We start from the raw sequence: 14,108 nt of genomic DNA on the forward strand, positions 1-14,108 counted from the left end.
ATATTGAACATATAAATTCTTATTCCCGAATATTTATCAAAATCCCTTTTATTGGAAACAAATTTGCCCAAACATTGCTGCTCTTACCAATAACCGGAAAAGGGGATCTTCAACTTCTTAGGTTGTCGCGTGCCATGTAACCACAAGACAACTCCTCCCTTCAGTGAAACCTCATCGCTAGTGGGGTGGAAGAGGACTAGTGGAGTGGGCATGGCCATTGGGCATTTAACCTCTTTGATGAGAGAGAGAGAGAGAGAGATGAGAGAGAGAGAGAGAGAGAGGAGAGAGAGAGAGAGATGGTTATGTATTCCACTGTTTTGGGTTAGAGTTCTCTTACTTGGGGGTACATTCATGCACACTATTCTATTTTGTTTCCTTATTTCCTTTCTTCACTGGACGATTTTCCTTGTTGGAGCTCTTAGGGTTTATAGTATCGTCCTTATCCAAATAGGGTTGTAGTTATGCAAGTAATAATAATAATAATAATAATAATAATAATAATAATAATAATAATAATAATATAATAATAATAATAATAATAATAAGAGTAATGTGTTTCTCTATTCTTTCCCCTGATACCTTTACAATATAAACTTGTTGTTTTTAATGCTACCAGTTACTTAGCCAAACATCCCCGAAGTCTTGGTTGTACCTTTTCCAGATTCATGAGTCTGTTTATAAAGATCTGTCCTTTTTCTAGTCTATGGACTTTTCCCTTCCTCATTCTCACTCACTCCCCAGCTAACCCATTTTTAAACGGCCACCCTCAGCCACCCACCTTCTTTAAAGCTCTTCACATACATTACCAGCGCCTACGATCATCACCCACAACACTCCTCACTCTACATCGGAGCCGCCCACTGTCTGGATTATCAAGGGCGTGGGGTAAACTGGAGACGCCTACAGGTTGGCCGCTGTTACTCCGACAACGCCCAAATAATCGCCCCGCCCTTTGCCACACTCTGCTCTCTCTCTCTCTCTCTCTCTCTCTCTCTCTCTCTCTCTCTCTCTCTCTCTCTCTCTCTCTCTCATTAGAAGTTCATATCCATTTAAGTAGTTTTTTTAGGCGACTTTTTTATTGAGGTACTTTTGCTGTCCGACCAAAATCCGTCTGAGTTTTACTTATGATAATAATGTTATATAGAAAGATAAAAGTATTTTTCCTTCGTATATCTATGTTATAAGAGTTACTGATTGCTACTAACTGTTACTATAAAATTACTATAAACTGTTACTATAATTGTTACTATGAATTAGTTTCGCTTCATATAGAAGTGATGGTATTGATATGATAAGGCCAACTGCAACAGGATGTGTATTGCCATAATCAAGAACTGCTAATATCTCTATTGAAATTAAGAATAACAAATTATGATATCAATGATAAAGATATTAACAATAATAACAAGGATTGTTTATGTAATGTCAGCTGATGATACCAATGTGAAAATCAAAAAGACTAACGTAGTCATTATAATAGATACTCAATAAGTAACAATAAGGATAATAATAGCGAGAACAATTCATAATTCTAATAATAATAATGAAAAGGATTGTGAAGAATCCTTCTCCACAAACTTATTCATATTATTTAAGGATATTAATAACGAAAACAATAATAATAATTAATAATAGAAATAATAATAATAATAATAATATGATAATAATAATAATAATAATAATAATAATAATAATAATAATAATAATGAAGAATCCTTATCACAAAGTTATTCGTGTTATTTCAGGATAATAATAGCGAAAATAGTAATAATAATAATAATAATAATAATAATAATAATAATAATAATAATAATAATGAAGAATCCTTATTCTCAAACTTATTCCCCTTATATCTTAGCATCTTCCCTCCCTCCACATCCCCGGGGAACTAGATTGAATCGTAAAATAACCGCCACTGGGCCAACTTTAACCCCCTTCCCCCTCACTCCCCTTATCCAAGCAACCCCCCCCCCCCTCCTACCCCCTCTCAGAAACCAGATAAACGCGTATGAAACTCTATCCCTCGACATTATGCGAAGAGAGAGAGAGAGAAGGGGGGGGGGAACAAGTTTCTGGTGCATCTATCATGGCAATACATCAATACGTAATCATGCTGTTTCCCGATGCGTCGTTCGCATGTCCTTATACGTGTGGGGAACGTGTTCTTGCTGTTATCATTACTACTGGGTCATAGGAGAGATATTTGGGAGGTTTGAAATATTATTATTATTATTATTGTTGTTATTATTATTATTATTATTATTATTATTATTATTATTATTATTATTATTATTATTATTATTATTATTATTATTAGGAAAGTGCTAGATTTATTGCAAATTATAGATTTGTGGCAGGGTGGGAGATGGTCGAAATATTTCTGTGATTTGATACAGACCGTACTCTCATTTTTTATGAATATATTAATGCATATATATATATATATATATATAATATATATATATATATATATATATATATATATATATACATATATATGTATATATGACTGTGTGTATGTATGTGTAGTATATATCATCATCATCAGCCGTAACTAGTCCATTGTAGGACAAAGGTCTCATATATATATATATATATATATATATATATATATATATTATATATATATATATATATATATATATATATAATGTGTCTATATGTAACTTTATAAAAGAAAAGAAAAACCTGCCAATGAACTCTATAATTCCTCTCATAAAATGATATAAAAGAAATAAATGAAACGTTTTGACTGAAATTCAAAAATTAAGAGTATATATAAGGGCATTTCCTTCATATGACTCCCCAGTTTATTGCCACACAGCAGACCTGAAGGACACACCAAAAAAGAAAAAAAATAGAAGAGAACGAAAGATACAAAGATAAAAACAAACTAAAAACAGGTACAAGACCGAAAAAGAATCAGTGAATCCCTTATCTCGTGGAGGGATTTTGGTTGTTCAATTTTGCTTCCATAAAGAGAGAGACTACACCATATGACTTTTAGCCTCTCTCTCTCTCTCTCTCTCTCTCTCTCTCTCATCTCTCCTCTCTCTCTATCTCTCTCCTCCTCCTCTCTCTCTCTCTCTCTCATGTATGATGCTACCTACCTCTACTTGTTGATGATCAGTATCTCGGGTGGTCATGATTAATGATGATAAAATTCAAATTTGCATTGTTTTTTTTAATCAGATTGGTGAACTTTTTAGAAACTGGTGACTTTTTTTTAAGGATTAATTCGGTTGTATGACTTTTTGATACGATTTTGTAATAGATTCTCTCTCTCTCTCTCTCTCTCTCTCTCTCTCTCTCTCTCTCTCTCTCTCTCTCTCTCTCTGCTCTCTCTCTCTCTCTCTCTCATTAAAAGGTTATTTGGTTTTATGACTTTTTAATACGAGTTTGCGATAATCTCTCTCTCTCGCCTCTCTCTCTCCTCTCTCTCTCTCCTCTCTCTCTCTCTCTCTCTCTCTCTCTCTCTCTCTCTCTCTCATTAAAAGATTAATTCGGTTGTATGACTTTTTAATACGATTTTGTAATAAATATCTCTCTCTCTCTCCTCTCTCTCTCTCTCTCTCTCTCTCTCTCTCTCTCTCTCTCTCTCACTCTCTCTCTCTCTCTCTCTCTCATATAATATATATATATGTGTGTGTATATATATATATATATAGTATATATATATATAATATATATATATATATATATATATATATATATATCAACATATTTTTATGTTTACAAGGATGAGCAAATATACCAATTTCATAATAGTATTGCAAGTAAATAATCATTTTCTTTTTCGTTGTATTTGTTTTTTCTGGAAATAGAAGGGGTGTTGCCTAGTCCTTTTTATTGCCGATAGTATCAAATGTATTTATTGTCATTGAAATTCCTTTTGGAGTATGTTTATTGATCAGTTTTTTCTTTATTTATCGTTCTTCGTCGGTTTTCTACAGAGTGTTACCATTGGAGATGGCCGATGACCATCTACAGATCTTTTTTTTTTTCTTTCTTACAGAATCACTACTTCCTTCATGTTCTGAACGGAAATTTAGTACTATAAGGAACGAATATTTCTCAAACGTGACTGTCTTTCGTTATCAAATCCATTTTATTTGCATTGAAATAAGACCAACTATCATTTCTATTGTCAATTCTTTTTAGTGAGGCAGATTTGCACCGACTCGCAGAGGTGCCCCTTTAGATCGGAAAAGTTTCATGATAGCTGATTGGTTGGATAAGATAATTCTAACCAATCAGTTAGCCGGAAACTTTTCCGAGCTAAAAGGGCACCGCTGCGGGTCGGTGCAAATACGCCTCATTAAAAAAAATTGAGTATAGAGCTCATCAGTTATGACAAATACTGTAGTTGTTGTTGTTTTTTTTTTATGACAGAATCACTGATTTTTCCTGTTCTGGAGGAAATTTAGCTAATACTATAAGGAATGATTATTTTTCAAACGTGTCTGTATTCGTTATCAAATTCATTTTCATTTGCATTGATCTAAGGTCAACTATCGGTTATGTCATATACTGTAGTTACGGAGTAATAAAAAAGAGAATATTATAGATGTTTTTATATCGAATTTCTCGCTAGAAACAATACTTTTCTTGATCGAGAAACTGCAAATATTGACGGTGCACTCGAAGGCAGGGCACGTGCTTGTAAACATGCAACTTCAGTCCGCCCCCAAAGATAGAAACACTTCCAGTATTTAGTTTGTTAAATCGGAGTAACATACCATCATGGAATTTTTTGACTGATTAGAAGTATTGATTACTGTGCTACCTTTGACGATGTCAGTAAAAGGAATAAATGATAAAGTCAGCATTATTGAAGACAGAAAAATTCTTGGATTGTTTATATAACAATAAGTCATATATAATATTTATTTAAAAGCAAAAAACAGATTACGTTAATGTTTATAGTTATCGTAAACCAATTAGCGCCAGGGTAAGGATAATCGGATGAAGAGGAGAGTAAGAAATGTGATATAAATAGAATACGATAATTGGGCGATGGAAATTAATACAGTTAAGGAAATGACTTAAGGATAATGATAAATAGTAAGTAGGTGATAGGGCGTGAGGTGGTTTAGCGGGTATGGCATACTACCCAATCCTTGCGTCACCTGGGCCTGGGACAGAGAGGGCAGAGATGGTGTCTCCTACACTCTTAACACAATGTGACTCCACCGTCCTTTTTTGGAAGATAATTTTATTATTATAACAACTCTGGCTTCACCAACGAAATAAGCCTATGCCGAAGAATGTATGGCAATAAACTAGTGCCCTTGAATCTCATAGATGGTTATGGGCACATGCTACTCGTGAAGCAAAGTATACGGAAGATGTCGCTCGCGAAAGTTAGTTCCCTGCCAAATCTTCCTCCTGGGAGATTCTTGCATCGGTAATATTTGTTGGGCGTTTTCGGCCGAGTGAAGGATGAAGACGATAGAACGAGCAGCAGTTGTGTGTGTGAAGTGGAAGAGCTCACAAGGAAAGATCAAGCTTAAGAAGGAGCCATCTCTCTCTATCTATCTCTCCCTATCTTCCTTTTTTTGAAAGATAAACGCCCGGAAAGAGAGATTTTTTAATACCTTTTTTTTTGCCGGACAGAAGAATTATCCTCTTCCTTACATACAGTACGGAGCCGTCTCCCTGTCTACGACTAACCCCCCTCTCCCCAGGAGATGCTTTTGAGAGTAGTATTTTAGCCGAAAAAGGGTGAAAGTCACCAGGGAGTAAAGAAGCGCTGAGGGGGCATGTGCATCGGTCGTCCCTGTACGGTTTCTTGGCTACCCATAAACAGTGCCAACGTAGCGCGATGCCCGAGTCACCCCCGTCAGTGTAGACTCGAGCCTCGTGTTGGGAGGTACTTCACTAGGAGTACTCCTGTCATGCCCACAGACTCACTGGTCACTCTCGCTTGAACGCGATACGAGGCGTTGTGACTTCGTGGTGGTTTGACGCTAAGGACAATTTTACCATTGAACTAACTTGTTATCAGTTCAGAGACTGGATCATTCTAAACTCAAAAATAATACTGTTTACTTTGAACACTTAGTAACTGTGGATTGAACTTTTGCTATTCAGTGCTTGGACAATACAGTTGTTGTTAATCAGTGGATTATAAGGAAGAAAATCAAATCCAGGATTAATATATACCCTGTAATTGAAAGGTAAGTTTCATATAACTTTCGTATACTGTATGTAGTTTGCAGTTTATATTATAGTTTTATCAGGCAAATCTGCTGTTGTCTTTCATCCAATTTCGTCATATAACTTACATTATGAACATTAATGCCTATTGTATGTGTTTTGAAAAATTTATTTTATAACATTTGTATGAACACAATATTCATGAGATATTTTTTCTATCATTGTGTTTATTCACTTTACAAAAATATTCCACGTAACAATCCATAAAATTATTCTTCTAGACTATTTCTGCATTGCTTTAAACTTTTTTTTCTTTTTCTTTTTCTTTTTCTTTTTCGAAAAGTAAAAAAAAAAATATTAAAAAGAAAAATCCAATCAACTCGAAGGGAAGTTTCTTGTTATGCAAATCATTATTCGAAACGAGTTTAATCAGAAACTCTGGGTATATCTTATTTCTTCTACTCATTAATTGATTATTGTTTTTGAGAAAATACAAGTAAACATACATATATACCTTTATTCATATACGTATTTATACAGTGCATATATATATATATATATATATATATATATATATATATATATATATAGATTATATATGTATATATAAATATTATATATGTATATATATATATATATATATATATATATATATATATATATATATATATATATATATATATATATTATATATGCATATATAAAGATTATATATGTATATATATATATATATAGATTATATATATATATATATATATATATATATATATTTGTAGACATATATATATGCATATATATATATATATATATATATATATATATATAGATTATATATGTATATATAAATATTATATATGTATATATATATATATATATATATATATATTATATATATGCATATATAAAGATTATATATGTATGTATATATATAGATTATATATGTTTTATATATATATATATATATATATATATATATATACATATATATATATTTGTAGACATATATATATGCATATATATATATATATATATATATATATATATATATATGCGCATGTGTTTATTTTTATATGTATATTCTATATACATTTACACAAACATATTTTGTATATATATATATATATATATATATATGTGTGTGTGTGTGTGTGTATACATGTGTGTATATATATTTATATATAAATTCATTTCTTATGTGCTTGTGAACATTGTATATTAAGTTTTCTAAGCATCTGAAGGAGATGTCACTTTTACATCGAGTTCTTTCTCTTGGTTTTTTATTATTGCTTCCTGTTGATTACCAAGAACTGTCCCAGAATAGATTCTCTCTCTCTCTCTCTCTCTCTCTCTCTCTCTCTCTCTCTCTCTCTCTCTCTCTCTCTCTCTCTCTCTCTCTCACATTAATTTCCAAACCTAATACAGCCATAACACTTCTTGTAACGAAAAGGAATTTATCCAAAGAATCTTTTTGCCGTTTTTTATTTTTCTTTTATTCTTGCTATGTTGTTTTTTCACCAATACCCGTTAAATATGGCTAAAGAATCTGGCATGTACTCTTACAAATCATTCATTACCCAGGTCCATTTTTAATTACTTTTGAGTAAAAGTTATTTGAGAGAGAGAGAGAAAGAGAGAGGGAGAGAGAGAGAGAGAGAGAGAGAGAGAGAGAGAGAGAGAGAGAGAGAGAGAGAGACGTAAACTAATGGAGCTCTTAACGCTGTAACCACGGAGAGAAAGCTGGCAAAAGGCAGCCTTATAAGGTATAATGTATTGAGGAGTCGGCAACTTGCCTTTTTGTCTCGTGGGGAGATGGGAGGGGGAACCCGGTAACCCCACAACACCTGTTCCGTTTTCATCTTCGTTTGGTCCCCAGAGGTCGATTTTTTGGCAATTTCCCGCTTGGTGACAACTCGGAAGAAGGATCTCGGTCGAACTCGTGAATAAAATTCGATTTATCTCGAAGAGTGCGAGAGACGACGGGATAGGTGGGCACCAGCCGAGATGGAATTGTCATTCATAACACGAACTCGGAGTCCCTGTGTCTCGTTTTTTATTCATACAAGTACCTTCGCTTATTCGCTTATCACTGTACTTTTTTCTCTTTCTTAAGGCGCAGTCCGTGTTATTGGATGATATCAAATATGGTTGGTTTGCTTGATCATTCGAAGTTTTGTTGGGGAAAGTGTTTTGAAAATTAAATTCACTAATATTTGCAATGAAATGGAAAAGTTCTTACTTAGCTTTTGAAAAGGTTTGAAAAATAAACATTGACAGGTACACAATTATTTTATAACCAGCTCCAACAAAAAAATGATAAATATAAAAAAAAGAAAAGCATTTTCATAATACTAGAAGAAGCTTCTAAGTTAGATTCGTGTCTTCAGTGCCATGATTGAAGATTTTCCATCCATTTTACAACATATTCTTCACCCAACGCTATTGCAGAGATCCTCTCTTTGTAACCACGGCCAAAGCTCGCTAACCCCGTCATGATCTTCATATGAAGTTCTTGTTCTGGTCTTCGGCTACATCTTCTTGACCATGGAGATGACCGACTGGGTTAGGGAATGGGATCTTCCTGGTTATTAGCGCTCTCGGAATGGCCTTGAAAAGGACTCTCTATTGAGAAAATAGCGGTTTCCCTTTCGTAACTAAATTCCTTCTCATTTATTTAGAAAATAAGTAGGTAATTTTGTCTTTTCGCTGCTTTTGGGAAGTGGTAGCGCTGGATTTAATGATAGCCTCGCTTCCAACTGGGAGTGAGCACACACTGTGTATGACCACACAAAATTATAGTAGTTTTGTAGGAGATATCTTCCATAAAAGGGACAAAACGACTGAATCACACTTTGAATCTTGGATCTGAAAACCAGCTAAGCATGTGGAAAGGTATGAGTAACTCTGGAGAAGATATCTTTGTTAGATGATTGACTCAGAGTCTGGAAAAGAAGATATCTTTGTTAGAAGATTGGTTCAGAGTCTTGAGAAGATATTTTTGTTATAAGATTGATTCAGAGTATGGGAAAGATATCTTTGTCAGAAGATTGACTCAGAGTATGGAAAAGTTATCTTTGTTAGAAAATTTACTCGGAGTCTTGAGAAAATATCTTTGTTAGAAGATTGACTCGAGAATCTGGAGAAGATATCTATGTTAGAAGATTGACTTAAGATTCTGGAGGAGATATTTTTATTAGAAGAGTGGCTCAAGAGTCTAGAGGAGATATCTTTATCAGAAGATTAAATCCGATTCTGGAGAAGATACCTTTGTTAGAAGATTGATTCAGAATCTGAAGAAAAATCTTTGTTAGAAGATTGACTCATGAGTCTCCTTATCACTGAAATTGCACATAAAATGCAACTTTAATATTTGTATGATGTGTGATAAAAACTCATTTTTCAGATAGGAAAATATGTGAAATAATGTACTTTAGAAGAAAAATCTTTAAAGGGCATGTTAAAAATATGATGTCAGTCTTTGATGAAAAGAGATTTTTTATCTATCAAATATTTCATTAAATTAGCATTTCAACCGAGTTCTGAAAACCCGACATGATGGAGAAGTGGAATTTAAGGGGGAGACTCTCTCTCTCTCTCTCTCTCTCTCTCTCTCTCTCTCTCTCTCTCTCTCTCTCTCTCTCTCTCTCTCTCTCTACTGCAAGGGTTTGACGAAAGCAAACAACGATGACTTAACACATTGTTGCTAAAAGCGAATATCGTGCCCAAATAAGAAAGCCTCACTTAATGCCATTCTTGGTATGTACTTCACCAGTACTAAAGTCATTGTCCTTAAGATGTTAAGTCATTTGAAGTTAGTGAGCATATGATGATTAAATCTGTTTTTATTTCTTGTTATCAATTTTTAATTACCAATTGCACTACAGTATTGGTTTCCCTTATTAAGAAAGGTTATAAGGAGGAGGTTTAGAAAACCTTGTAAATTTTTATTTTAACTTTATGTACATTTTCATTTATTATTTTTAAATATACCTATCATTAGATTAAATCATCCTATTGTTTTCTGTTTTGTTTCATTTAAAGGATAACAATCTCTCTCTTTTGAAAGGTAAACTTATATCATGGTGTGTATTTATTTGTGACAATTTATTATTTAAACTATATTTTTCTTTTTACCCAATGCATTATTTTACTCTACATTTTAAACCAATCAAAAAACACCTCATTTACAAAATTAAACATAAATTTTTCCTTTATTACCAAATCATCAAGTAAATTAGCTACATATCCATGACGCCACTGAATGGCCTTAAAAAGAATGTCTGTCATTTACAAAAGTATGCTAATGAATAACCTACATTCTTTTCCTTCTCCAACTTTCATATTATTCTTCCAGAGGTAGTTCTCGCTCGGTCCATTCCATCACGCGTTGCGTGAAGGGTCCATTAATTTTACGTCATCACGAAAAGGGGAAAAAATGTGTTGTTGAAGAATAAACAATTATTTCGTTGAGCTATTACTTTTCATATCGTCACTTGAAAGAAGGTCAATATATTTTCAGTGATTAAGTAAAATTCTTTATGTTGTTTAGCACTTACATTGCCCGTTAAGTCATTGAAAATAAGAACGTTTATCAGAAATAATCCCTTAAAGGTAATATAATTTCTTTTGTATAACATAAGTTTTGTCACGTTAACTCTTGTATAAGAATATCATTTTTATTCATCATATATATTTATGAGCCAGTAAGGAGATATCTTTTGAATGCAATATTGTCTTTACAACGATTGGAAAAATAATTAATAATTACAATTACTATAACACTCAAATTTAAGAATATATTTTTCACGGGAAAATGATTTAGAATTTAATCTTAAATGACATTAACACCGTTCACAACCTCCTAATCATCTAAAATTGTGGAGATATGAAATATGTTTCTCAAAAATATTGTAATGTACCTATCTGAGGTAACTTTTACTCGCAAGATATTTGTACGTTGATATACCGTCACGATTGCATTCCAAACTTCATATATATTACTTTCTTTACATTAGAGTAGACGTGCTAAGAATTTAATCAGAATTCCATCACGCACGTCTGTAAAAAAAATAACAGTGACCAATTAACCTCCATTGTAGCAAGTCTTCTCAGGGGACTTCATTGAGGAGGTACAGGGATCCCGTTCTCCGCTCCAAAGATCACTCTCATTCAGCGATTTCAACGGGTCACTAGAAAGGCATCTCAATTTCTATGGGAAATTTTGAATGATTTGAACGATGTATTTGATACATTCCTTGTAATTTTTATTTTTGGTTACATATCTTATATTTCCGAATAAAATTATATTTCACTTTTCTAGATTATGTTTCTCTATATTATTGTTTTAATGAACGTTGAATACATGAAATGTGCATTTATAAATGAAGGTTTTCACACTGTTTTTTTTAAGCTCTATTCATTTTATTCAATTTTTCTTTCTGGTTAAAGATTTAATTTTTCCGAATAAAATTATATCTCAATTGTATTACTGATCATTTTGTTATATTAATTTTGTTTTAATGAAGGATAAATGCGTTCAAATATGTCTTTATAAATCGATATTTTCCCACATTGATTATTTTTTAAGTTTGTTTGAATAACCTATTCAAGCACCTTAATTAGCATAAATCCAATAATATATGAAATATTCAATATGACTGTAAGGATGAATAGCAAATATTTTATTTGAATATCACAAAACTCCATTGATTATCTTATTGGTCGCTTTAAAAGATTTTGTTGCTTGGTTAAAAAAATGAGTGAGGTGTGTCTTTTCATTAATAATAACTATATTTCATTAGTTTTTATTTTTATTCTAGTACAGCAAGAGGTAAAATTTATTAACGAAGAGGAGAAAAGATTTGATGGAGTAATTGGTTATCATCTGACAATTAAAACGTACTTTCATTATTATTAATATCATTATTATTATTATTATTATTATTATTATTGTTGTTGTTGTTGTTGTTATCATTCGTAGTTGGAAAATCAGGATGATATAAGCCGAAGGACTCCAACAGGGAAAATAGCTCATTGAGGAAAGGCTATAAAGGAAATAAACTCTAAGAGAAGTAATGAATAATCAAAATAAGATATTTTAAGAACAGTAACAACATTAGAATAGTACTTTCATTTTATGTAAAGTATAAAAAGACTTATGTTAGCGTGTTCAACATAAAAACATTCGTTGCAATTTTGAACTTTTGAAGTTCCACCGATTTAACTTATCAAAAGTCTCGACCTTGTTGCCAAAGATGATATTTCCTGGAAAAGTGTCATGCAGAAAATCATGTAGCAAACTAAAAACAAATATTTGTGAAAAGAATGGCATAAAAAATGTTCTGATCAAAATGATATATATGTAATTTCCCTCTGACTTGTAGAGCATTTGGGATAAATTGGTGTTAAGTGATGTTTTCCCATTTCTTCCATTGCAAAGGCCCGTTGCAGTTGTAATAGAAGGTTGCAGCATGACATTGAAACTTTGACCTCTTGCACTTACTGCCTGATGCTTCAGCAGGACGAGGGAAGAGGGCATGGCCCACAGTGCCCTCTGTTGCAAAACTGGACTACAACAGTACCCCAGACTTCGTTAGGGGGGGTGTCTTAGAGCTGGGGAGGTTGGGAAGGGTAGGAGTGCCCGATTCGTCAGAGGGGGGTGGGGGTCCACCCAACGCTCGTAAACATAAAACCAGTCGTAATTAGAAATGAACCAATATTGCTATTTGCTGAGCCAGGACGGCCTTTCCCATATTGACACGCATTCCAAGTTTGTTCCTAATTCCATGAGTTCTTAGGAAAGTCTGGAATCGTTCGTTACGCGATGCTGTGAATAATCCAAACGTTTCTGGAATCTTCCCCGGATGGGGGAGAAAATTGTGGCCCAATCGTATGGCAACGCTCAGCTAGAGCTCGGGGCGATCTAAACAGACCTTTTGAGGCATTCGGCTGGCCGGTTTAGCTGGACGGGGAGACCGGGATCGGCGGGCCTTGGTGGTCAGTGGGGATGGGAGTCTAGGATAGGGATGTGTCAGTAATAGTGCTAAGCGAGGCAAGACGAGACAAGATGAAACTGGAATAAAAGGATGAAAATTGAAGGAAGTATCAAGATGAATTTTGATTAATGCAAAATTTATTATGTATGAAATATGAAAAAACAAGTTTCACGTAAAATCTGATAAGTGAAAATGCTTGAGAATCTGGGAAGAGAGAGAGAATGCTTTTCAAGGTATTATCGAGAGAGAGAGAGAGAGAGAGAGAGAGAGAGAGAGAGAGAGAGAGAGAGAGAGAGAGAGAGAGAGAGAGAGAGAGAGAGAATGCTTGATTTCGTTTCATTTATATGACAAAATAAAGATTGGGACTAAAATTTACATGCTCCAATTGCAGTCAGGATTGAAATTTAGTATTAGAAAGAGGCAACGTGACAGGAAATTAAATAACCTTTGGAATTGAAGAAATAAAGAAGTAAATAAATAAAAAAAAAAAAACAGGATGCATATCCATCCTTGAAGGTGCCGAACAAGTATTGCCAATGTTTGAAAGACGCCGAGTCCTTAGAGGAACATACCTAAAGACAAGGTTCTCCTTATTCCTTTATTTGTTTCTTTGATTTATTTTTTGTTAGGAAGAGTATTTCGTGCCAGTCTTCTTCTTTTTTTTTTTTTTGGCCTCATTCCATCATATTATTTTATATTTTTATTATATTTTTGTTTATATTATACATTACTTTGCACAGAACACCTTTTCGTTTTATTTGTTTCTCAGCTTTTATTTCACCTTTATTCTTCGTGTCTATCGTTTCTCTTCTCATTCCTTCTCCTTATTTTATATTTTTTTTCAATCTTTCTGTTCGTTTTATCCAATACTTTGCATAGAACACATTTTCGTTTTATTTGTTTCCCATCACTAACTATTTCAGCTTCTCTCTAAGATGTTTTAAAATATTTTTTATT

At 33.1% G+C, this 14,108-nt stretch overlaps 1 protein-coding gene across 1 annotated transcript in view; it reads left to right on the forward strand.

Moving 5' to 3' along the window:
* The first annotated feature begins 5,486 nt into the window (after window positions 1-5,486).
* LOC137643903 (uncharacterized) overlaps window positions 5,487-14,108 on the forward strand; it is a 16,294-nt gene continuing 7,672 nt past the window's right edge. The window contains exon 1 of the mRNA XM_068376653.1: window positions 5,487-6,179. The gene's annotated coding sequence lies outside the window, so the exon portion shown is untranslated. The remainder of the gene's footprint in view (window positions 6,180-14,108) is intronic.

This window comes from Palaemon carinicauda, chromosome 7 (assembly GCF_036898095.1).
Source record: "Palaemon carinicauda isolate YSFRI2023 chromosome 7, ASM3689809v2, whole genome shotgun sequence".
Lineage (NCBI taxonomy): Eukaryota > Metazoa > Arthropoda > Malacostraca > Decapoda > Palaemonidae > Palaemon > Palaemon carinicauda.